The following is a 27,219-nucleotide window of genomic DNA, read 5'->3' as shown; positions in this document are numbered from 1 at the left end:
GAGGTAGCCTACACTGCTTTTTGGTTTGAAATTTTATTTTTAAAATTAGGGTACACCCCAAAACATTGGGAAATATAACCTGTGATAACCCCCTCCAGTCATGCTAAACACACATTCAGACAATACACTGGCTGATCACGGGTGGTGGGGAATCAGGGTTCCAGGCCAGAGAGGGAGCGTGAGAAAGAGAGACCACATCCAAGGGAGGATTAATTTTTTCAAATTTTAAATTATTGAGTTGAAATATGGGAGAAATTATTAAAGCATAAAAGTGAAAGCATTAAAGCATAAAAGTGTGACAACTTTTTAAAGTTTAAGCATTGAATGAAAGGATGTGGCGCACATTATTAATGAATAATTTATTAAATTTTATTCCCTGTCACCTATGCATAGCAGGTGTTTATTTACGTCTAAAATTGTATAATGTCGACCCAAGAATGTAACAGAAAAATTATTGAAATTTATTGAGCTATCAACTAGGTAGAGGAGGGGTATATTACACCCAAAAATTGGTGAATTTCACCAAAAAATTTAACTGACAAATTTTTTATTTTTTATGGTCTATTAGGTATAGTAGTGGTACATCACACCCAAAAATTTGTGAATTTCACTAGAATATATAACTGACAATTTTATTATATTTTTTAACGGTCTACTAGGTATAGCAGTTGTACTATACACACCAAAATTGGTGAATTTTACCTGGAAATGTAAATGACAATTTTTTTTATTTTTTTAAACCTGTCTACTTGTTATAGCAGTGGTACTATACACCCAAAAATTGCTGAATTTCACCAGAAAATGTAACTGACAAAGTAGTGAAATGCTATAAAATAAAATACGTACAAATAAAAAAAAAAAATTTGATTTATGAGGTGGAGTTCCATATGGAGTAGGAGTTTGAGGAGGTGGTGGACGTAGCGGTGTAGGTGGAAGCGGCGGTGGAGTAGGACGAGGTAGCTAACACAGGTTTTTGGTTTTAATATATATTTTATTAATTAGGGAACACTCTAAAAGAGTGTGAAATATCCAAAATACAAGAATGAGAAATTGCGCTGCAGTATAACAATGGCTGGTTAGTGCCGGTATACATGTCTATTCTGCACAAGGTATGGACAAGTCCTGAGGGATCCATGCCTGGTTCATTTTAATGAACGTGAGCTTGTCCACATTGGCTGTGGACAGGCAGCTGCGCTAGTCTGTGATGAGGCCCACTGCCGTGCTAAACAGACGGTCAGATAATACACTGGCTGCAGGGCAGGCCAGCACCTCCAAGGCGTAAAGGGCAAGCTCAGGTCATGTGCCCAATTTGGAGACCCAGAAGTTAAAGGGGGCAGACCCGTCATTCAGTACGTGTAGGCGTGTGCACACATACTGCTCCACCATGTTGGTGGAATGATGCCTCCTGCTAAGATGTTCCATATCAGCTGGTGGTGCTGGTTGTTGTGACGTGCTGACAGAGCTTTCCCACATTTCGGCTATGCTAACCCTGCCTTCTGAGGTGCTGGCGGTGCCCCAGCTGCGCTGGCAACCTCTTCCTCGTCCTCTGCCTTCGCCCTCTGCTTTCACTGTGCCCCCGCTGTCAGGTGGGAATGCCACCAGCAGCGCGTCTACCAGCGTGCGCTTGTACTCGCGCATCTTACGATCACGCTCCAGTGACGGAATTAAGGACGGTACATTGTCCTTGTAACAGGGATTCAGCAGCGTGGCCACCCAGTAATCAGCACAAGTTAGAATGTGGGCAACTCGGTGGTTGTTGCTGAGACACTGCAGCATCTAATCGCTCATGTGTACCAGGCTGCCCAGAGGCAACGAAAAGCTGTCCTCTGTGGGAGGTGTATCGTCTGTGTCCTCTGTATCCCCCCAGCCATGCACCAGTGATGGCCATGAGCTGGTCTGGGTGCCACCCTGCTGTGAACATGGTTCCTCCTCCTCCATCTCGTCATCCTCCACCTCGTCATCCTCCAGAACTGTGCCCTGGCTGGACAATTGTGTACCTTGGGTTTGTGGGTGCAGGAACCCACCCTCGGAGCCACTTGGGAATGACTGGCCGGAAACCCTACGAAGTGATCCCTCTTCCTCCTCCTCCTCCTGTGCCACATCCTCTTCCATCATCGCCAGGAGCGTTTTTTCAAGGAGGCATAGAAGTGGGACAGTAACGCTGAGAACGGCGTTATCGGCACTGGCCATGTTGGTGGAGTACTCAAAACACTGCAACAAGGAACACAGGTCTTGCATGGAGGCCCATTCATTGGTGGTGAAGTGGTGCTGTTCCACCAAGCGACTCACTCATGCGTGCTGCAGCTGAAACTCCACCATCGCCTGCTGCTGCTCGCACAGTCTGGCCAGCATGTGCAAGGTGGAGTTCCACCTTGTGGGCACGTCGCATATGAGGCGCTGAGCGGGAAGGCCGAAGTTACGCTGCAGCGCCGACAGGCGAGCAGCAGCAGGGTGAGAACACCGAAAGCGCGCACAGACGGCCCGCACTTTATGTAGCAGCTCTGACATGTCGGGGTAGGAATCTCTGCAGCACTAAATTCAGCACAGGCGCCAAGGGATGTGCGTCAAACCGGCTAGTCCCAGAGCTGCTACGAGATTTCGCCCATTAACGCACACCACCAGGCTGGGCTTGAGGCTGACTGGCACAAACCACTCATCGGTCTGTTGTTCAAGGCCCGTCCACAGCTCCTGCGCGGTGTGGGGTTTGTCCCCCAAACAGATAAGTTTTAAAACTGCCTGCTGTCGTTTACCCCTGGCTGTGCTGAAGTTGGTGGTGAAGGTGTTACGCCTACCAGATGAGGAGCTGGTAGAGGATGAGGAAGCAGAGTAGGAGGAGGAAGCAACAGGAGGCAAACTGAAGCGCCCTGCAATCCTTGGTGATGGAAGGACATGCGCCAAACTGCTATACGCCTCAGGCCCAGCCGCCACTGCATTTACCCAGTGTGCTGTTATGGAGATATAACGTCCCTAACCGTGCTTACTGGTCCACGTATCCGTAGTCAGGTGCACCTTGCCACAGATGGCGTTGCGCAGTGCACACCTGATTTTGTCCCCTACTTGGTTGTGCAGGGAAGGGATGGCTCTCCTGGAAAAGTAGTGGTGGCTGGGCACGACATACTGTGGGACAGCCACCGCCATATGGCCTTTAAAACTATCCGTCTCCACCAGACAGAATGACAGCATTTCAAAGGCCAGTAATTTAGAAATGCTGGCATTCAGGGCCAGGGATCGCGGGTGGTTAGGGGGGTACTTCCTCTTGTTTGGGATATGGAGAGCTGAACGCTTCCGTGGGACATTGTGGAGATGCTTGGTGACCCAGGTGTCGGTGTTGCTGGCAGATCCTCTGTTTGTGGGGTGCCAGGTGGCACTGTTACCCCAGAGGTGGATGAAGAGGCCGAGACTGCCGGAGAAGAGGAAGCAGGAGGAGCCAGAGACTTTTCTTGGTTTTTGAGGTGTCTACTCCACTGCAGCTCGTGCTTTGCACTTAAATGCCTGGTCATGCAGGTTGTGCTCAGGTTGAGAACATTTATGCCTGGCTTCAGGCTCTGATTGCACAGCGTGCAAACCACTCGTGTCTTGTGTCGTCAGCACATTATCGGAAGAACTGCCACGCCAGGGAACTCCTTGGAGTTGGCTTTAGTGTGCTCGGTCCCTTTCTGCGGTGGGCAGTAGCAGGCGTACTGTCTAGAGGACGTACAGTCTTCACCCCTGCCTTCCTTGTTGGTCTGCACACTTTCGAAAGCCCCAGCAGTTGGCACCTGTGTTTCGTCATCATCCGAGACACGCTGCGATGGTCCTCCCATGTACTCATCTTGAAAGATAAGTGGTTGGGCATCGGTGCACTCAATCTCTTCCACTTCTGGGGCAGGGCTAGGTGGATGGCCCTGGGAAACCCTGCTAACAGAGTCATCAAAAAGCAGAAGAGACTGCTGTATGACTTGGGGCTCAGACTGCTTGGCTGATTTGCAAGGGGGTGAGGTGAAAGACTGATGGACATCGGCTGCAGGTGCCAACTGTGGTCTTTCAGCAGGAGACTGGGTGGGAGACAATGTGAATGAACTGGATCCACTGTCAGCAACCCAATCTACTATCGCCTGTACTTGTTCAGGCCTCACCATTCGTAGAGCCGCATTAGGCCCGACCAAATACCGCTGCAGGTTCTGTCGCCTACTCGCACCTGAGGAAGGGTTTTCACTTGTGCGTGTAGCTGCCACAGATCGACCACGTCCTCTCCCTGCAACAAGAGCTCCACCAGCAGCACAACGACCTGGGCCACATCCCTTATTTGACGCTCTCCTCATATTTCTCGAATTTAGGATCTTGCCCTAAATGGGTGTTTAATTAATAGTAGAATAGAATGACAGTATGTAAAGGGTGTATCTCACACGGCCTGACCTACAGTAGGCCTCAATTAAAGCTTTGTTTGCCCAAAATGGCTGTATTTCAAATGCCTGAATCAAACCCCTGTATGTAAAGGGTGTATCTCACACGGCCTGAACCAGTGTAGGCCTGAATTAAAGATTTCTTTGCCCAAAATGACTCTATTTCAAATGCCTGAATCAAACCCCTGTATGTAAAGGGTGTATCTCACACGGCCTGAACCAGTGTAGGCCTAAATTAAAGATTTCTTTGCCCAAAATGGCTCTATTTCAAATGCCTGAATCAAACCCCTGTATGTAAAGGGTGTATCTCACACGGCCTGAACCAGTGTAGGTCTGAATTAAAGATTTCTTTGCCCAAAATGGCTGTATTTCAAATGCCTGAATCAAACCCCTGTATGTAAAGGGTGTATCTCACACGGCCTGAACCAGTGTAGGCCTGAATTAAAGATTTCTTTCCCCAAAATGTCTGTATTTCAAATGCCTGAATCAAACCCCTGTATGTAAAGGGTGTATCTCACACGGCCTGAACCAGTGTAGGCCTGAATTAAAGATTTCTTTGCCCAAAATGGCTGTATTTCAAATGCCTGAATCAAACAACTGTATGTAAAGGGTGTATCTCACACAGCCTGAACCACTGTAGGCCTGAATTAAATATTGGTGCACCAAATTGCGGTATTTCAAATCTCTGAATCTAACCCAAATGTATTAAGGGTGTATCTCACAATGACATATGCAGCAAAGGCTGCCAAATAAACTTTTTTTTTCCCAAACGGGTGTTTGTTTAATAATTCAATATGGCAGCAGTATATAACCCAGGAATTTCAAACGTGCTTATGCTGCAAGGCCTGAAATATTGTGTATTTTGCCCCAAAAAGGGTGTTTTATTAATAAAAGAATATAAGCCCTGTATATACAGGGTGTATCTCACACGGCCTGACCCACTGTAGGCCTGAATTAAATATTGGTGCACCAAATGGCGGTATTTCAAATCTCTGAATCTAACCCAAATGTATTAAGGGTGTATCTCACAATGACATGTGCATCAAAGGCTGCCAACAATTTTTTTTTTGCCCAAACGAGTGTTTGTTTAACAACTGAATTTGACAGCAGTATATAAGCCTGTAATTTCACACGTGCTAATGTTGCAAGGCCTGAAAATAGTGTTTTTTGGCAATAGTGTTTTTAAAACCCTAGAAAATGATGGGTGTATTTCTAGCTTAAATTGCACACTGACTAATCCAGATGTTGTATATTGCCAAAAAAGTGTTTTTTGGTAACAGAATATGAAAGCTGTATATATTAAACTTGAATTTAACACTTGCCGATCAGGAAAATACTGTTTTTTGGCAAAAAAGCGTGTTTTTAAAACCCCAGAAAATGATGGGTGTATTTCTAGCTTAAATTGCACACTGACTAATCCAGATATTGTATATTGCCCAAAAAATTGTGATTTTCAATGTCCCAAAAGCTCAGATGCAGTGCTGGTGCACTGAGCTTGCATAAAATGGCCGTCGCCGCCGCCCACCTAACTAACAGACGGATAAAAGTTATTATTTTTTGGTCAATGGGCTCAGGGCAGGGTAAAAAGATTGTGCCCTGCACCCACACAACTATTTGTATGTAGATCGCTGAGTTAAGAGTCTCTCCTATTCTCTCCCTGAAATCACCAGTCCAGCAGCATCCTCTCCCTACACTTGTAACAGCAGAGTGACGTGCAGCGCTACGTGACTCAAGCTTATTATTATATAGAGCCTGGGTCACATGCTGCTCTGGCCAATCACAGCCATGCCATTAGTAGGCATGGCTGTAATGGCTTCTAAGGTCAGACAGTTAAACGCTTGTTGATTGGCTGCTTTGCAGCCTTTCAAAAAGCGCCGAGAAATTGCCGAACACTGAACCCGAACTTTTACTGAAATGTTCGTGTTCGGGTCCGGGGTCCAAAAATCCTAAAGTTCGGTACGAACCCGAACTTTACAGTTCGGGTTCGCTCAACCCTAGCTAGAAGGCCTGCAGGGGCATGATGTTTATGTTTGGTGCCCTTGGGTCGGTGAGTGAAGCCGAGGGTAAGGTAAAACTTCAACTGAGGATCAAAAGGATGGGGTTGCCTTACAAGATCCCTCAGGTGGTTATGAAGTTGGGACATTGTTCAGATATATATGCAAGTTATGTAAAGAAAATGTTATCTTGGTTAGGCCTCATGCACACGACCGTGCCGTTTTTTGCGGTCCGCAAACCGCGGATCCGCAAAAAACGGAAGGCGCCCGTGTTGCCTTCCGCAATTTGTGGAATGGAACGGGCGCCCGCAATATAAATGCCTATTCTTGTCCACAAAGTGCGGGGCCGCGGAACGGAGCCACGGATGCGGACAGCACAAAATTAATGGGTCCGCATCCGATGCGGACCCAAACAACGGTCGTGTGCATGAGGCCTTAATCTGTTAATCAATGGGCCACTACGCCCTTTTACACCATAAATGAGGTCTCCGTGTGTTTGTTATGGGAAAGGGGATGGATTGGTAGAAATACCCGTACTAATCTTCCATCCTAGTAAGTCAGAAAGAGCGATGGAGCGTGGCACAGCCATAGCGGAATAGCGAGTTGCCTTAGGGGGAAGTGGTAGGCATAGAAGGGGTTAATAATTCAAAATAGGGACATAGGTCAGGACTGGTGGAGCAGAAGGTGGGGCAGTGGAGGTTGGCGGGCAGTATTTAAGGGAGCTATGGGCGGGGCCAATCATTTGCCCCGGAGAAAGGTTGAAAGTTCCCGCCCACCCGCCCTTAATTTGTAATGTTTATATTGGGGAAAGGGAGGGATTGTCATAGCGAGAGGCAGGTAAAAAAAAGGATATTCTGGGAGGCAAAACTATTTGCAATAGTTGCATGACTCTTTGGGAAGTGCATCTTAGGAGGTTTGGTGAGTTGAAGGATGGGGGCTCCTGTTTGAGCTAGAAGGCCTGCAGGAGCATGATGTTTATGTTTGGTGCCCTTGGCTGTACTAATCTTCCATCCTAGTAATGTCTCCATCACCAATTTATGTTGCCCTCAGATAAGACAGCATAAAACTGGTGACAGATTCCCTTTAAAGGGGTTGTCCCACTCAACCACTCACCTGTCCTCAGTCCCACCATTCCTGAATGACAGCCCTGTTCACGGCCGTTTTAAAGGGAACCTGTCATCAACCCCTTATAGTTTATTCTAGGGGTCTCTACGATTACAACTATACCAAGTTTATATAGTTTTACTAAAACATTAAATATTGCACTGTGTTGCCACAGGGGGAGGTTTATCAAACTGGTGTAAAGTAGAACTGGCTTAGTTGCCCATAGCAGCCAATCAAATCCTTCCTTTAATTTTGGACAGCTCCTAAGGAAAATGAAAGGTGGAATCTGATTGGTTGCTATGGGCAACTAAGCCAGTTCTACTTTACACCAGTTTGATAAATGACCCCCATAGAGAGAGACCTGTGTGCAGTGTCCCACTGGAAGCGGTTAATGGGGTAATGTGTTTGTGCTGTGCATTTTGTGTCCTAAAAGCTGTATACATGAGAGAGAGAGAGGGTTAACGCACCAGGAAGCGCTGGTGTGAGGACTGCCACCGTGAATAACCACTACAACCATCATTGCACTTTTTGGGATGGCGGCAGCCATTATCCAAAGAAGTGCACTACATATGCTTGAAAAAGGGCCATATATAGGGTGGCCACTGGCTTCACCGGCATAAAGCCGGACAACACAGGCCACGCCCCTGACCGCTAAACCACGCCACCTGACTCCGCTAAGCCATGCCCCCATGTCACGGCTGAGGATGGGGAAAACCCTCAGCCGTGCGATGCCAGAAGATGTTTGGTCGCTGCTCGGCCAGGACCACAGGATCAGGGAGCAGGTCACCTCCTATCGCGTCCCTAATACTGACCCTGACTCCTAGCTGTATGAGCCGAATGGTAGGAGGGCTCATACTCCGGAACCTTGGGGTCCCTGTAGTGTCCCACTAGGTAGGCGTGGGCACTACAAAAGGGTCAATTGGGTGACGTGTTACTCCTGCTCACAAGGGACAGTAATGTTACATTTAACTGTGCACTTTAATGCATTTTCTATGTGTTTTTACATGCAATGTTTCCCCTGTGTCATGCATAGCAGGCCTATTAGGGTGTAGTTAGGCATCCTAGACACTAGAGGGAGATAGGGAGCCCCTAGTATAAATGTTCAGGCCCAGGCAGGGAGGAGTTAGGTCATAGTCAGGAGTCTGTAGAGACAGAAGTGAGAAGGCACCAGCCCGAGATATGCTGAGGGCCTCCTCCTGACATGCAGCTAGATAGTCCTGGTTTCTAGTTGCACTAGGAGGCTAGGAAGAGTACAGCCTGCCTGGAGACCAGTCATCCAGCCAACACAGATGAGATACCCCAGTAGTAGGACAGAACCTCCTGGGAGAAACCTGCAGCCACCTTTCAAATCCAGCAGTGAAGACAGCTAGGAAAAGAAGGTATTGTAACCTTGAGCAAGTGCCAATACTGGAGGAAGGATTTTATACCAAGGATTTAAGCCAGCACTTAGGCATCCGGGCCTTGGGATCCAGCCAGCTAGAATAGCTTTGGGGATAGAGCAGCATTGCACTGCAAAGCATTAACTGTTTACCCTCCAAGTATCTTGCAAGATTGAAACCTGCTGTGAAGTAAACCTGCTGTGCATTTTGTACTGTAAAGGACTGCATTTTATACCACTGCAACTGATTGTAAAAAGTTGGACTGTTTCACCAAGTAAAGCAACGTTTGGTTTACCAACTGCGTACTCTATTAATCCTCCTACAAATCGGTGTGCCACCGTTACAGGCACTGGTGTCACGATCCCAGAAGGGACCTTACCTAAGGCACTCAAAACACCTACCACATCCAGGCCACCTCACATACCATCAGGCCTGGTCCCTATCTACAGAGTGTGCCCCAGAGGAACTAGTGTCTGCCTCTCCTTTCACTGTTGCATGCCTGCCCAGGGTTCTCCTCAGAAAAGTGAGTAACCCTCGATTGCCCATACCGTGACCTCACTGTCGCTGTACCCAGCAGGTCTGGCGTGCTGCATCCCTACTTGTCCTCAGGGTGGCCCTGAACTAGGAGCAGGGTAAGACGACCTGTTCCTCCTAGGCACGGACAAACAGGAGTCTCACTGGCCAAGCTGCAAGGAGATGGGGAACATAAACAGACATATAGATATGACAGGTGAACCAAGCAGTTCCACACTAACCTGCCACAGCCTTGCTGACTGGAACCCGTGCTCAAATACGCTGTCCACACAAACACAAGGGAGACAGCACACACATCAAAACACACAGGTAACCAGGACATCCATAGCTGCAATAAATATCAAGAGCATAAAAACATCAACTTAACATCAGACATTCTTTTTTATGACCGCAAGGGTGGCCCTTACTGGAAAGATGGTATATGAACCAGGAGGATGACTCCAGCAAACCGCATGGCTGAAGTACCCCCCAGCAACTGCCTTCCAGCAGTATAATATCCGAGGAGTGGATGGAATGTATATGATGATAGAACTACTATAATAAATTGAGTTGGGATACACCTAGGACAAGAGAGGATTAAGTGGGGGATAGATTCTTATTAAGAGGCTGAATGTATATATTGACTATTGAGAACAGCGGTAACCCGAAAGGGCCTTTACACAAATTGGCAATAGGGAGTAACAATCCACTCCCGTGTATAATTTTATATTCTTATGTTTGTATTTTTAAAAATGATTGCATCAGTGTGATTTTATGTTATATGTTGTAAAACTGTTATTTTGAAAATGTCCTATACGGATGGGAACCACACCCGCTTGAATAATAATGAGAGGGCTGGGCTATTTATAGGGCTCGTTTGCGAGCATGCTCAGTCATCGCCCTTGAAGAAGCGAGGTAGCGAAACCCGGGTCGGGCAGGAACGTGACGATCATCTTGTATTTTTATGCCTTTTGTCTACTGACCTGTTGTAAGTAGAATAAAACCTTTTAGAACAACATTCTCAAGGGTGCTTCACTATCTTGCCTATCCCCTTAAACCCTGTAGAGGAGGAGGTCTGGGAGGACCATATCCTTTGGTTGTTGAGGAGAGGGGCTAACACCCTTGTATCATCCACCTGTGACCGGAATACATAGCTCCCAGCAGCGCGGTTCCAAAACCTATGAACTTGACTTTGCCAGTGTGAAACCTACCACACGAACCCGGGACCAGCAGCAGCGCAAGTAACTGTCCGTGTTGAGACGCAGGACTGACTTTCTGTTTTATTTGTGCCTTCCAGCAGGAAGCTAAATAGCCCAAGCGGCCACACCCACACACACACACACTAGGAAAGGGGTTAACCCTTCCATCACCAAACAAGGTAAGTAAGTGTACACACCACAAACTCCCTCAAACCAAACATAGAAAGTGAACACTAAAACCACACATTGCCAAAGGCAACCGCATGCCGTGACAGCGAGCGCCTAGCAACCGCTCAGCCCGCTCCACTGCCAACAACCTAATGTTGCCTACGGCAACCACACGTGAGGCAAGATACAGAGCCCACACCTGTGGTTGAGAACATAAAACAAACCGCTGACAACAGCATGCGAACCAAGGAGTCACGACCACAACCATGGTCGTGACACCCCATTGACGACAAAAGGAAAAAAAGAAAAAAAAGAACTGGAAAACGGGAAGGTGAGCTGGGGCAGCCAGGGGTGCTTCTTTCACCCTCAGTCAGCCACAGAGAGCCATGTCCACGTGCTCTACTGACTGACTGGGGGTTAGAGAAGCCTCAGTTTGTAGCTGAAGCTCACGCTCAGACAGCGCAATGCTGCTGTCTGAGCATGAGCTACTGAGAAAGGAGGACATTCCTGTGTCCGTCCAGGCCCTGCACCGGACGGAGGACAGGGAGCCATAAAACCGGACATCTGGCCACCCTATAGATTTTAGGCCCATCTTTAATGTACTACCACCATCAGTGCCACTACCACCATTCCTGTCCTCTACCCTACCCCTTCTTTGGGACTGTTGCACGTGCAAGGGCTTGTTTTTTGCAGGGTAAGCTGTACTTTTTATTGTTACCATTTTCAGGTAGATATAAATTTGTCTGTCTGATTTTATACACCTATTTGCAATCGTTGTGGCTAAGACACCTTGAAAAAAAAAAAAAAAAAAAAATCTGAGGTTGTCCAAATACTTTTGGCCATATAGACTTAAAAGGGCAAAAAAAGCTGTCTCTGAGCTATATATGCTGTAAAAAAAATAAAAAAAATGAAAAAACTTCCCTCACCAATCCCATGCAGCTGCCAGCCCGACAATGCTGGAGTCCTTGCTTTGCACCTGCTTCTGTCTCAACACAGCAGGGAATGCTGGTGAAGGAAAGTCACTCAGCCAATCACTGGTTGCAGTGATGTCCCGCCTCAGACTGTGATTGGCTGAGCAGCATTCACAGCTGTTTCCTGTCATGTTGAAACAGGAACAGGAAGTGGAGCTCAGCTGGGAAACCGGGCAGCATAAGAACAGCAGTGGTGGGGGATGGTTGAGAGGAGTTTAAGTTCTGTTGTGCTGTCCTGGGACAGCTTTTTTCTTACTCTGGAATAGCCCTTTAATGTTATGGATTTGTGTTTGTATGGTTCCATAATAAGGCATTTAAAGGGCACTCACTGTTCTTCTATGCACTCACAAGATTTTCTAAAAGATTCCTTGAAATCACTGAGATACAAATTGACGGCATGCTCCTTTGCATTCCATACTAGGGTTGAGCAAATTGAAATATTCAAAGTCGACTTTGATCTGAATTTCAGGGAAAATTGGATATGCCGCGAAGCCGAATTTCCTCATGCTTTGTGGTAACTAATCCATTTTAGCTGAAATGGGGGGGGGGGGGGGGGGGGGGGTTCATATGCACGGGAAGATCATCTTGATTGAAGATCCTGCGCGAAATCTTGCACGCGGTGATGTGTGACATCATGGACACGGCATCTTCAATCAAGATGCCCACACATTTTCACTCCCCCCCCCCCCCCCGCTGGATTAACCCATGAAATCCCTCAATGTGGATCTGAGGTGCCGCGATCAGAGTTGAACGCGGTATCGGAGGTGTTCAATGATGGAGGGAGGCGCAATCGTCGTTCCCCGTCATTGCGCCCGCTAATTGCAAAGAAATGTGCATCATGTAATTTCTTTGTGAAATTCGGCAAAGTAGCCGAATCGAAGTTTTGATATTTTCGCTCATCACTATTCCATACTAAAGGGTTTTTCTGAGTATTACTGATGACCTATCCTCAGGATTATCAGTTAATTATCAATATCTGATCGGTAATGGAAAAACATCACTTCTAGCCAGGTAATCCATGCCCACAAGCCAATGGCATGTTTGTTCAATGAGGTCTCATACCTTTAAGGGCTTGTCTCCACGTCTCGTTGCAGGTGTTGTTAGATACTGTACAATCACTTTTACAGCTTCTGTCTTACCCGAGCCAGTGTGTCCACTGCAGCCAGAGGGAAACGGGAAGAAAATCAAAACAAAAGGGAGAAAAAAAAAAGTAGAACATAAAAAATAATGAGCGATATAATGAAAATACAGAGCTTGCGTCTTAAAGGCTATGTGCACCTTTGGAGGCAATTTTTTTTATTTATGATTGAAATTTACTCATTTTTGGCTAAAAATCATATTTTCAATTGGCCTTTATTAAAAATATTGAGCCGTTCTGTCACAAAGGGGTAACTGTGTGACTGGTACTTTCACTTTCTGCCGGTCATCTAATAAACCTTATCTCTAAACTATTAAGAGGTAATAAACACTTATTTAAGCCACATTCTCACCCTGCTGTTACAATCCCGAAACTTAAAGAGGATTTCTGGATTTATGTAGTGTAAATAAAGGGTCATTATTTTTAAAAATGAAAGAGACAGTTGGATTTAGTTTAAAGGTTATGTGTTATCAGAAAATAACCTATTTTTTTATCAAATTTTCAATTTTTATTAGACGTTTTTAATTTTTTTTTAAATTTTTTCCCATTTTTCCATATCCCTGTGTGTGTGTGTATGTATATATATATATATATATATATATATATGTATATATATATATATATATATATATATATACATACACTCACCTAAAGAATTATTAGGAACACCATACTAATACGGTGTTGGACCCCCTTTTGCCTTCAGAACTGCCTTAATTCTACGTGGCATTGATTCAACAAGGTGCTGATAGCATTCTTTAGAAATGTTGGCCCATATTGATAGGATAGCATCTTGCAGTTGATGGAGATTTGAGGGATGCACATCCAGGGCACGAAGCTCCCCTTCCACCACATCCCAAAGATGCTCTATTGGGTTGAGATCTGGTGACTGTGGGGGCCATTTTAGTACAGTGAATTCATTGTCATGTTCAAGAAACCAATTTGAAATGATTCGAGCTTTGTGACATGGTGCATTATCCTGCTGGAAGTAGCCATCAGAGGATGGATACATGTTCTCATTCTGTTTACGCCAAATTCGGACTCTACCATTTGAATGTCTCAACAGAAATCGAGACTCATCAGACCAGGCAACATTTTTCCAGTCTTCAACAATCCAATTTTGGTGAGCTTGTGCAAATTGTAGCGTCTTTTTCCTATTTGTAGTGGAGATGAGTGGTACCCGGTGGGGTCTTCTGCTGTTGTAGCCCATCTGCCTCAAGGTTGTGCGTGTTGTGGCTTCACAAATGCTTTGCTGCATACCTCGGTTGTAACGAGTGGTTATTTCAGTCAACGTTGCTCTTCTATCAGCTTGAATCAGTCAACCCATTCTCCTCTGACCTCTAGCATCCACAAGGCATTTTTGCCCACAGGACTGCCGCATACTGGATGTTTTTCCCTTTTCACACCATTCTTTGTAAACCCTAGAAATGGTTGTGCGTGAAAATCCCAGTAACTGAGCAGATTGTGAAATATTCAGACCGGCCTGTCTGGCACCAACAACCATGCCACGCTCAAAATTGCTTAAATCACCTTTCTATCCCATTCTGACATTCAGTTTGGAGTTCAGGAGATTGTCTTGACCAGGAGCACACCTCTAAATGCATTGAAGCAACTGCCATGTGATTGGTTGACTAGATAATTGCATTAATGAGAAATAGAACAGGTGTTCCTAATAATTCTTTAGGTGAGTGTATATTGTAAGGGATTAGGTAGCGGGGCTGTCGTCTCCTGGGTAGACAGGCACAGTTTAGCAGGCACACCGAAGCAGTTACAGTCCACACGGCAGGAACTTCGTTTAACTGACCTCAGCCAGTTTTATTGTCACATAAAATATAACAAACAAAAATCCTAAGCCTGTCCGGCTCTAACTATACAGCATAAAACCTCCCTGACCAAGTCCCGGCCTAATACCAAGCACCCAAACAAAATAGCAAAGTCTGTACCTCTTGAAGTGCTCTCACAGGCTCCATGCAGGTAACCTGTTCCCAGGCTGAGAGCGCTGTGTCTGCATTCTCAGCCTTATATCAGGCTAACACACCTGAGGAGTAATTACCTGACAGCCCAGAACCCGGACTGTCCGGATGGAGAGGGGCCCACCCTTCTCTCCCCACTCCAGCAACACAGGCCCTGAAAACAGGTTTTATGCAGACCCGAATTGCAGAGACCTCTCCTGAACATTTCCCTGTTTGTTTTTAAATGACAGAAGTGAGAAATCTTGGGCATACATAGACCCCGTCCACTACTTCTCCAGACACTCTGTCACAATATATATATATATATACAGTACAGACCAAAAGTTTGGACACACCTTCTCATTTAAAGAGTTTTCTTTATTTTCATGACTATGAAAATTGTAGATTCACACTCAAGGCATCAAAACTATGAATTAACACATGTGGAATTATATACACAACAAACAAGTGTGAAACAACTGAAAATATGTCATATTCTAGGTTTTTCAAAGTAGCCACCTTTTGCTTTGATTACTGATTTGCACACTCTTGGCATTGTCTTGATGAGCTTCAAGAGGTAGTCCCCTGAAATGGTTTTCACTTCACAGGTGTGCCCTGTCAGGTTTAATAAGTGGGATTTCTTGCCTTATAAATGGGGTTGGGACCATCAGTTGTGTTGAGGAGAAGTCAGGTGGATACACAGCTGATAGTCCTACTGAATAGACTGTTAGAATTTGTATTATGGCAAGAAAAAAGCTGCTAAGTAAAGAAAAACGAGTGGCCATCATTACTTTAAGAAATGAAGGTCAGTCAGTCAGCCGAAAAATTGGGAAAACTTTGAAAGTAAGGGTTATTTGACCATAAAGGAGAGTGATGGGGTGCTGCGCCAGATGACCTGGCCTCCACAGTCACCGGACCTGAACCCAATCGAGATGGTTTGGGGTGAGCTGGACCGCAGAGTGAAGGCAAAAGGGCCAACAAGTGCTAAGCATCTCTGGGAACTCCTTCAAGACTGTTGGAAGATCAAGAGAATTCCAAGAGTGTGCAAAGCAGTAATCAAAGCAAAAGGTGGCTACTTTGAAGAACCTAGAATATGACATATTTTCAGTTGTTTCACACTTGTTTGTTATGTATATAATTCAACATGTGTTAATTCATAGTTTTGATGCCTTCATAGTCATGAAAATAAAGAAAACTCTTTGAATGAGAAGGTGTGTCCAAACTTTTGGTCTGACTCTGTACTGTATATATATATATATATATATATATTTTTTTTTATTTTTTATCCTAAAATACTGATTTTCACACTGGCCACTAGGCCCAAAATTTGTCAAGACTTCCTCTTCTTTCAGAGAAGCCACATGGGCAATAGACACAATAGACTGGAGGGGACGTATTGACTACCATGAGTGATTTTTCTAGGCATGCTCTGTGACCTGTGCAGAGGCCAGAATGGGAGAGATAAGCTGTGATATCAACCTATTGTGAAAGGTGGATCTTGTGGTGGATCTATATAAAGGTAATATCTGTCATTGTAATCCTGCCTGTGATTATAATGCAATGGCTACTGAAAAGTTTACTGTACAGAACAGTAAATCTTGACATATATTAGGTCTAGTGGGCAGTGTGAAAACTGCATGCTTTTAGATATTTTAAAAATATATAAATTGGTACATGGAAAATTGAAACAAAAATTACCAAAAATTCTTAAAGAAAAATGCTTAACATAAAAACCTGATCTAAACAATAGGTCATTTTGTGAAAAAACATTAACTTTAGGTATAGCACTGAGTACATAAACATCGTATATCTCCATAGATGGATAAACAAGCCCAAAATACACAACCCCATCCCCCGATCTCACCCAATTACTTTGACTTGTATAGGAGCAACAAAGGACATTTGGAATTAAAAGCGGCGTGGATGTCCCAAGAAATAGAACAGGGTCGCTATAGATAACAAAATCATTTACCTATGACAACAACACAATAGAGAGAAGTCATTCTTGACATTATGTGAACACGTTCTCAAGTGACAAAGGTTTTTATTTCACAGTTGGCAGGGACAGAGAGAGAAAACGGGAAACGTACTGAAATGAAAGACTAGAAATTGTAAAATAATACATTGTGTTGAATACAGCATTGTTCTACCACTCCATATCTGGTGGATGCCTAATGAACAAAATGAGGATTGTAAAGTCATAGTTATTCTGGGGCTCCGGAAAAACATTTCTGGAACCAAGAGTTTTTTTTTAGGAAACAAAAAGTTAGGGCTCATGCACACAACATATTTTGCGTTCAGTATACTGGCCGTTTTTTGAGTTCAGTATGCGGTACATATACTGAACCATTTATTTCAATGGTTCAGCAAAAAAAACTGAAGTGTCTCCGTGTGCATTCCGTTTCAGTATTTCCGTATTTCCGTACCATGAAAAGATAGAACATGTCCTATTCTTGTCCGCAAATCACGGTGCTTGGCTCCATTCAAGTCAATGGGTCCGCAAAAAAAACGGAACACATACGGAAATGCATCCGTATGTCTTCCATATCCATTCCATTTTTACAGAACCATCTATTGAAAATGTTATGCCCAGCGCCATTTTTTCTATGTAATTACTGTATACTGTATATATGGCATATGGAAAAACGGAAAGAAAACAAAAAACGGAACGGATCCTTAAAAAACGGACCGCAAAACACTGAAAAAGCCATACGGTCGTGTGCATGAGCCCTTAAGCTGAGTTATTTCCTCTTTACTGTTCCACACTCAGACCTCTAGGACCAATGCTCTCGTTGGCTCCAGTTCCCTCCAATATACAGTATTTTGGGTCTAAAATAAATCAACCTTTATCAAGATAGGGGTTAAGAAAATGTTAATGAAAATACAATCTAAGTTTGTCTCAAAGAAAATTTCGATAGCTGGGGCAGTTATGTACATGGGTCATGAGAACCACAAAGAACAAGTAATTGCATAAGTATCATGGATCAGATCTAAAGTTGTTTCAGTTATTCTAACCCCCCTCACCCCCAATGCCACTTAAAGGGCATCTGTCAGCAGATTTGTACCTATGACACTGGCTGACCTGTTACATGTGCGCTCGGCAGCTGAAGGCATTTGTGTTGGTCCCATGTTCATATGTGCTCTCATTGCTGAGAAACATAGTGTGTAAATACTTGCAAATGAGCCTCTAGGAGCAATGGGGTGTTGCTGTTACACCTAGAGGCTCAGCTCTTTCTGCAACAGCCACGCCCTGAGTACATCTGTTTGTCCACTCCGTAGCTCCGCAAAATATATAGAGCATGTCCTATTCTTGTCCCTTTTGCGGCCAAGCATAGGCATTGTTACAATGGATCCGCAAAAAAAAACACGGATGCAACACGGATATCACACGGCTGTCATCCGTATTTTTTGTGGATCCACATTTTGCTGACCGCAAAATACATACGGTCGTGTGCATATAGCCTAACAGTGCTAAAAAATCTGAGCCAATCTTAGGATTAGGGACCACCCATTCATTTCAACGGGTCCGCAAAACACGTGGACAGCACACCGTGTCAGGCATTACTGGAGTTGGGACGTCCTCTACCAGACCCCACTTTACAGTACGGCCATGACACGCTCCCGGTTTGAGGCCATCCGGAAATGCCTGCATTATGCAGATAATGCAGCATGTCCCCCCCCCAAGGTGATCCTGCCTATGACCGCCTGTACAAAAGCCAGCAATAGGGCATACGGGCCTTGGTGAAAGCCAGACAGGATCTGAGGAAAGTACAGCCTGATCTGTAAGTGTTATTACCCTCTGAGTATCTTGCAAAGACTTTTCCTGCCATTTGTATGAAGCCTGCCTGTATTCAACATTATACCTATGGAACTAACTGAGGACTGTATATAGTTGAACTGTTCAGTAAAAAGAAGTTTCACTGCAACTTTGTGTACCTCAATTATTCCTACAACAAATCGGTGTGCCACCGTTACCGGCACTGGCGTCACGAACTATAAGGGATCTTGCCACCGGCACATTAAACTTCCAACACCCAGGGCACCTCACCTCCCACCTGGCCTGGTCCCTATACAAAGAGAGTGCCCCAGAGGATTCATGTGCCAGCCTCTCCATCACTGCTGTACGCCTGCCCAGGGTAAACAAAAACTGTGAGTACCAAGAGCAACCCTCGTTTTGCCTATTAACCGTGACCTCACATTCGCTCACCCTGCAGGACTGGCACACTGCACATGGAGTACTAAATTTATGTTCCCCTTCCCCAATTTAGTCACTGACAATCGGATAAAAAAACTATGTTTCTCAGACTTGAGACACTAAAACAAAAAAAAAAAATATTCTAAAATATTATTTAGTAAAACTAAAATAAATAAAAAAGTAGACATATTAGGTATCGCCGCGTCCGTAAGAATCTGCTCTATAAAAATACCCAATGACCTAACCCCTCAGATGAACACGGTCAAAAAAATAAAATAAAAACGGTGCAAAAAAAAGTTGTAATAGCAAGCGATCAAAAAGTCATTTGCCCCCCAAAATAGTGCCAATAAAACCGTCCTCTCAACCCGGCAAAAAATGAGCCCCAACTTAAGATAATCGGCTAAAACCCCCCCCCAAAAAAAGACTCAGACTATGGAGATACTAAAATGTTATTTTTTTGTTTAATAAAAGATAATATAGTGTAAAACATAAATAAATAAAGGTATCGCCGCGTCCGTAAGAATCTGCTCTATAAAAATACCCCATGACCTAACCCAGGCATCCTCAAACTGCGGCCCTCCAGCTGTTGTAAAACTACAACTCCCACAATGCCCTGCTGTAGGCTGATACCTGTAGGCTGTTCGGGCATGCTGGGAGTTGTAGTTTTGCAACAGCTGGAGGGCCGCAGTTTGAGGATGCCTGACCTAACCCCTCAGATGAACACGGTCAAAATTTTTAAATAAAAACGGTGCCAAAACAGCAATTTTTGGACAAATTTTCCATTTTAATCTGTATTTTTCCAGTAACAAAGCAAGGGTTAACAGCCCAAAAAAACTTAAATATTTATTACCCTGATTCTGCAGATTACAGAAACACCCCGTATGTGGTCGTAAACTGCTGTATGACCAAACGGCAGGGTGCAGAAGGAAAGGAACGCCGTATGGTTTCTGGAAGGTAGATTTTGATGGCCTTTTTTTTTTTTGCACCATGTCCCATTTGAAGCCTCCCTGATGCACCCCTAGAGTAGAAACTCCATAAAAGCGACCACATCTAAGAAACTACACCCCTCAAGGTATTCAAAACTGATTTTACAAACTTTATTAACCCTTTAGGTGTTCCTCAACAGTTTATGGCAAATGGAGATGAAATTTCAGAATTTCTATTTTTGGTAACCTTGCCTCACAAAAATGTAATATAGAGCAACCAAAAATCATATGTACCCTAAAAATAGTCCCAACAAAACTGCCACGTTATCCCATAGTTTCCAAAATGGGGTCACTTTTATGGAGTTTCTACTCTAGGGGTGCATCATGGGGGCTTCAAATGGGACATGGTGTAAATAAACCAGTCCAGCAAAATCTGCCTTCCAAAATCCACACGGCGCACATTTCCCTCTACGCCCTACTGTGTGCCTGTACAGTAGTTTACGGACACATATGGGGTGTTTCTGCAAACTACAGAATCGGGGAAATAAATAAGGAATTTTGTTTGGCTGTTAACCCTTGCTTTGTTACTGGAAAAAATGGATTAAAAATTAAAATTTGCCAAAAAATTAAAATTCTCAAATTTCATCTCCATTTGCCAATAACTCTTGTGCAACACCTAAAGGGTTAACAGTTTTTTAAATCAGTTTTGAATTTCTTGAGGGGTGTAGTTTCTTAGATGGGGTCACTTTTATGGAGTTTCTACTCTAGAGGTGCATCAGGGGGGCTTCAAATGGGACATGGTGTAAATAAACCAGTCCAGCAAAATCTGCCTTCCAAAAACCACACGGCGCACCTTTCCCTCTACGCCCTACCGTGTGCCCGTACAGTAGTTTATGGCCACATATGGGGTGTTTCTGCAAACTACAGAATCGGGGCAATAAATATAGCATTTTGGTTGGCTGTTAACCCTTGCTTTGTTACTGCAAAAAATAGATTAAAATGGAAAGTTTGCCAAAAAATTTTAATTCAGAAATGTTATCTCCATTTGCCATTAACTCTTGTGGAACACCTAAAGGGTTAACAACGTTTTTAAAATCAGTTTTGAATACCTTGAGGGGTGTAGTTTCTATTATGCAAGCCTCACAAAGTGACTTCAGACCTGAACTGGTCCCTAAAAATTGGGTTTTTGAAAATTTCAGAAAAATTTCAAGATTTGCTTCTAAACTTCCAAGCCTTGTAACGTCCCAAAAAACTAAAATTTCATTCCTAAAATTATCCAAACATGAAGTAGACATATGGGGAATGTAAAGTAATAACTATTTTTGGAGGTATTACTATGTATTATAGAAGTAGAGAAATTGAAACTTGGAAATTTGCAATTTTTCCAAAATTTGGGTACATTTTGTATTTTTTTATAAATAAAAATGATTTTTTTTAACTTCATTTTACCAGTGTCATGAAGTACAATATGTGATGAAAAAACAACCTCAGAATGGCCTGGATAAGTTAAAGCGTTTTAAAGTTATCACCACTTAAAGTGACACTGGTCAGATTTGCAAAAAATGGCCAGGTCCTTAAGGTGAAACATGGCTGTGTCCTTAAGTAGTTAAAGTGTTGATTTGACAGCTGTAGTTGTTGAAGGAAGTGTTATATTTAAATATATATGTATATATGCCCTGACATATATACATGTATATTGGCCCTTGGCTGTGGGCCCGTCCAGGTGGGACCAGTGGATATACATGGAGATGTATGTAGGCCTCCTTGACAGGCATACATCTCTATGTATATATATATATATGGATGGGCTTATTGTCCCTTATGTATGTGTGTGTATGCATATTTATGGATGTGCCCCAAACATCCATGAATATGCATATACTTATAAATATAACTATATGTGTGTGTATATATATATATATATATATGTGTATGGATGTGCCCCAAGCATCCATACACATATAATATAGGAACAAGATGTGCCCCCCCCCCCCCCCCCCCTCCTCATGCATCCCTGCAGGGGATGAGAAGGTCTCCAGATGGCTGGACAATTATGTCCAGCCTCTGGTAACCTCAAAAGGCATAGGATCAATAGAGATCCGATGCCTTTTGGTATTTAACTATCCCCAGCCGTTGGATAGTTAACATAACAGAGAGAGGGAAACAAACGTCCCTCCCTCTGTTATCTGCACACCTCCGGCGCGATAATTATCGCACCGCATGGTATGCAGATGCGCTACAGGGGGAGGATCAAAGGAACCCTCCGCCTGGAAGCGCACTCCGGGATGCGCGGGCCGGCGCGGTGACGTCATATCACCGCGCCGGCCCACGTGTTCTGGCCGGCGGCGTGCACATGCACGTCCGGACGTGCTGCCTCGGGAGCGAGCGCCGCCAAACTTAAATAGTCCGGCGGCGCTACGCTGAGGCACTTTTGGAACGGAGCCCCAGCCGGAGAGGATCATCCCTGGACAAACGAGCCCCCCCTGGACAATGAGCATAAAATCCTAAGTATCAATATTTATTTAACCCTCGCTCCCCCATACAATATTAACCCTTATTCCCCTCCATACGCTACCATATTTTGTCTACCCTATTTCCCCCCATACTATAACCCTTATTCTACCCTATTTCCGCCCATACTATAACCCTTATTATACCCTATCTCCCCCCATACAATATTCCCTCTACCACCAACGAACCCTTCCTGTTAACCCTTGCAACATACCCCCCCCTGGACCCTTGATACACCCCTTATCCCTTTGGTTACCCCTTATCCCTCTACATATACCTTCACCCCCTGATCCCTTGGTTACCCTTACCTTCTCCTGCCCTGAGTCCCCCCTTTTCTATCCCCTGTGTTCCCCTAGGACATCCCTCATTGTCCGTAATAACCTCTTGTCATTCCCCGTAGGGATAGTATATTGTCAGGATTGGGTGGGCTGCTGGTAATGTGTATGTATGTGTATTAGTGCAATTGTAGTTAGATTTTGGGGAGGACTTGGGGCTGCGTTAGTATAGACAGAACCATATTAGTGTGTTGTAATAGTGTGTGTATTCATATTGCTGTGGGCCGCTGTAACTATATAAGTCTATTCCCTTGATATAGAAATATATAGTTATAAACATTTATATTCCTTTGTATTAGTAAGTTGCCTCAGCAATAGTTGTAGTGTATTGTTGTACTGTATTATCAGTGTATTACATGTGTTATGTTCTGTAAGAATTAATAAATACAGTGTTATTTATACCCTTTGTGTAGCGTGTACTTGTTAGCGGTAGCGAGTTAGTAAGGCGCATGCAGCTAGTTTAGTGAGTAGCGTAGGGCAATCAGTAGCGATTTGCTGTTAAGGCATAAATAGGCGGAGCTATCATAAGACGACTCACGCCTATTTATGAATATTAATTATTGAGATTTGCATAAATACCAATAATTAATATCCCCTTTAACAGTAGTAATCCCTTAAAATCTAAATCTGACTACATTAGTAGTCTACATTAGTATCAAAGTAAAGTGAACTGGCTTATCTTATAGGCTTCTGTCTTCTCAGAAAATGTGCATCCAGCAAACATGCCTGTTCCTTCTTTCTTCTGCCAGCAGAGAGCTGTCATGCTACTACCATACACATTCATTTATAGTGGCAGTCTGACAGCTCCCTGACAGCGGGGCAAAGCAGGATCGGGCATGGTCAACATCTGTATCTGTTGAGAACGTGCATGTTCTTGGAAGGTCTGGAGAAAGAACTGGACACTCCCAGTCTATGTCCTATTTGGGTATATGGATGTCATAGAGACTGATGTCATGCTCAGGACCACCTCTATTAGCCAGAGAAAGAGCATAACAGTGGTTCTTGCTCTGGTGGTCCCAGCCAAGCCACGTAATCTATGGATGGCTGATGTAGAAGAAATATAAGGCCGTGTGATGTATTTTATAAGAATCAAGGAATCGTTGTAGGATTCCCTCTCTCTAAAACGCAGAAACATTAGCAAACAAGTGAGGGGAAAATGGCCAAAGTTACTTTCTTACAATGAATGGGGGTGGACCTGACCCAGGATACTGGGGTGCACCAGTAAAGGGCCTTACTTTACTTTCTCCGAGGAAGAGAGTATAAAATAAGTGTTGATAGTGGTTATTTTGATGGGACGTATAAAGACATATAGGAAAATGTTATACTTGCACTAAACTCATCAGTTCTTAAAGGCGTTGTGCAGTGCCATGATATTGATGACTTCTTCTCAGGATAGGTCATCTCAATATCATTACATTGCAATATATAACTAGGACATATGATCTCACCTGATAAGGATGTTTGGGGCGTGTTCAGAGATCTTGGAGAGAATATATGCTTCCTCTATGGTGGCAAAGATATGACTGTGGAAGATACAGGTACAGTATACTGGTATCTGTGTCCTTCAACAATTACAATGATGGAAATCATTTATATAATGAGTGACAATGATTAAAAAATGTAACCCAAAGCTTAAAAAAAAACACCACTTACTAGTAAACCAGAAATTATAGGGATTTCTTTTGGTTTACCATCATATTTGTTTAAAGGGGTTATCCAGAGTTTTAATATTGATGACCTATCCTCAGGATAGTTTAGCACAGATCGGCGGGAGTGCGACACCTGGCACCCCCACTGATCAGCTGTATGAGGAGAGCGCAGCGCCCTGCTGCTGTCTGAGGCGAAAACCATAGACCGCAGCAGCAGACAGGAAGAGAGACAGCACATGTGCACTGTGTGCGCTGTCTCCTCATACGGCTGATCGGCAGGGGTGCTGGGTGTCAGACCCCCGCAGATCTGATATTGATGACTTATCCTGAGGATAGGCCATCAATATTAAAATCTCAGACAACCCCTTTATGGCGGTTTTCTGGGAATTAAATATTGAAAGCCTATTCAGAAGATAGGTGATGGTCGGGCTCCAGGCACCCTTGCCAATCAGCAGTTCGAAGAGTCTGTGGCACCCGTTTGAACGCTGCGGCCTCTTTATAGTATAAAAGGCACAGTGCCATACATTGTTATAGTGGCTGTGCTTGGTCTTACAGCTGACTTGAGTGGGACTGAGCTGCAGAAAGGCCATGTGAGTGGTGGATGTGGCATCACAGGCCGAGCAAGAGGCCACAGCTCTCGCCTAAGTGCCGTGACCTCCAGCTGATCGTCAGGGGTGTACAAAGTAAGACTATCACCAGTCTGATATTGATTACCTATCCTGACGACAGGTCAATATTTAATTGGTTGTCGCTTGAACTAGCGTCTGACATTTTGTCATGCTCAATCAGTAGGTGTCAGTGACATTTTACCATCATTTGCTAAGGGAAAACCAATATGGTGGATAAATGGCCACCAAAACTGAAGGTAAATCTGCCAATTTATGTAGTTACAGGGGTTGTCATCTGAAATTCCTGCTCGCACCACAGTTTTCCCCACACTTTATTACAAGTATAGTATTACATGACAAACATTCAGAGGAAGGTCTATGCATGGAAGATACTTGTAGAATACATTGATTTATACTCACGGTGGTTTCTCCACAACTTTCTTGCCCCGATAGATCTGGGCCATGTCTACGCTGTAAATGTTCAGGGATTTAAATGGATTTACTGATAAAAGCATGCGACCAATGGATGTCTGGAATAGAAAGACAGGTGTTAGGGCCTATTCACATGAGCGATGTTCAAGTGTAAAGTGGACAGCACAAGGACTGAATGTTGACTTACAATCAATGGACCAATTCACCTGTCTGATTCTCTGATGGACCACCTGTCCGTTCACAAAATATTACAACTTGCACAACTTTGGTCCGATTCTCTCGCTAGACTCACCCCCTCAAGTCAATGGATTTGCAAAAAAACAGACAGTATATAGACGCCATCTGTGTGAGGTCCATTTAAAGTAGTCCATCTCAGTCCTCAAGCTGGCCACAAATTTTAGATATCTGGTTGGCCAATAACTTGGTTAGCTGACAGCTATTCCTCCTGACGCCCTCATACAAATAGACATCCATCTCAGCCGAGCATACATGTGTTCTCAATGGTAAGCAGGGAATAAGTCACTGTCAAACACTTCTGGAGGCTTATCTCCCCCTGACAGCATAAGCATTAGGCATGTTGTAATCCAACAGCTCATTCCTTCTTTCTGCTAACATCTTCTATTGGGGTAAAGTCAGGGCACCCCTATACACATTAGATGATATGGTTGAATGGTCCCAACTTTAATCTAATGTGCTTGACCAGCTTTAGACTGGTATGAAGAGATGTATAAAAAGCCACAGACATGATTATACACAATATGTTTTTCTTACAATTAAAGGAGTTTTTCATATTGATGACCTGTCCTTAGGATAAACTCCAGAAAAGAAATCTGGTGTAATCAAGTGCCTAAGTGTCAGCACAGTAGTCAGGGAAACACACAGTGAGCCCTAACTGAACCCAACCCGCTTTCCCTGCTTACTTGCTATGCAAGCCCTATGCAGTAAGACCATACAAAGACAGGTCGTACAGAAATAGGTCAAAACTGGAAGGACAATGCGGTACAAAATCCGTATGGAGGGTAGTCAAAATAGCCAAACCAAAGTCAGAACCAGACGGGTAACACAGTACAGAATGACTAGACAGAGGGAGGTCAGCAGCAAGCCAAGGTCAAGATAACAAACAATGCACAGACACAACCGGGAGCACAGCAAGGGAGTAAACCTATAACTGGCAAGGGTGTTGTTACAATGTAGGGGGAGGGGAGGAACACCAGAATGAAGACAGAAGGAAAATGACCTGAAATTAGGCCTCATGGCTAGGGAAAGGAAAGAGGTCACCACCTAGAAAACCCTAAATCTAGCCCTGACTCCTGTCAGTATGAATAGACCCTGAAGGTGGGAATATTCATATACCGTACACCTAGGCCCTAGAAACCCTGAAAATTCCTAGGCGTAGTAACACGGTCTGAGACCACTGGTTCCTTCCCAGTTGAAAGAACCAGCATCTCCCTGCGGCCTAGGAAACAATGAGCAAAAGGGGAAAACAAAATACAAAGGAGAGTACACTTATCTTCAATAGAAAATGGATGAGCAGGAACTCAGAAGGGGACAACACACCAGCTCTTCTAACTCCAGGCAGATAATATCACAACCGCATGGTAAGAAGTGTGAGTCCAGACTAAATAGGGGAGCAGTGATGACCACAAGCTACACCTGAAAAAAGAGGTGTGGTCATACCAGCAACAACACTGCAAACTGAAAACCGAGAGACTGTCAGATAACCTCACGTGATGCAAGTCTCTCAGATCTTCTAACCTCGGTCA

The sequence above is a fragment of the Bufo bufo genome, chromosome 6 (assembly GCF_905171765.1).
Source record: "Bufo bufo chromosome 6, aBufBuf1.1, whole genome shotgun sequence".
Classification (NCBI taxonomy): domain Eukaryota; kingdom Metazoa; phylum Chordata; class Amphibia; order Anura; family Bufonidae; genus Bufo; species Bufo bufo.
The sequence above is the reverse complement of the archived record's forward strand: the minus strand, read 5'-3'. Positions refer to the sequence as shown.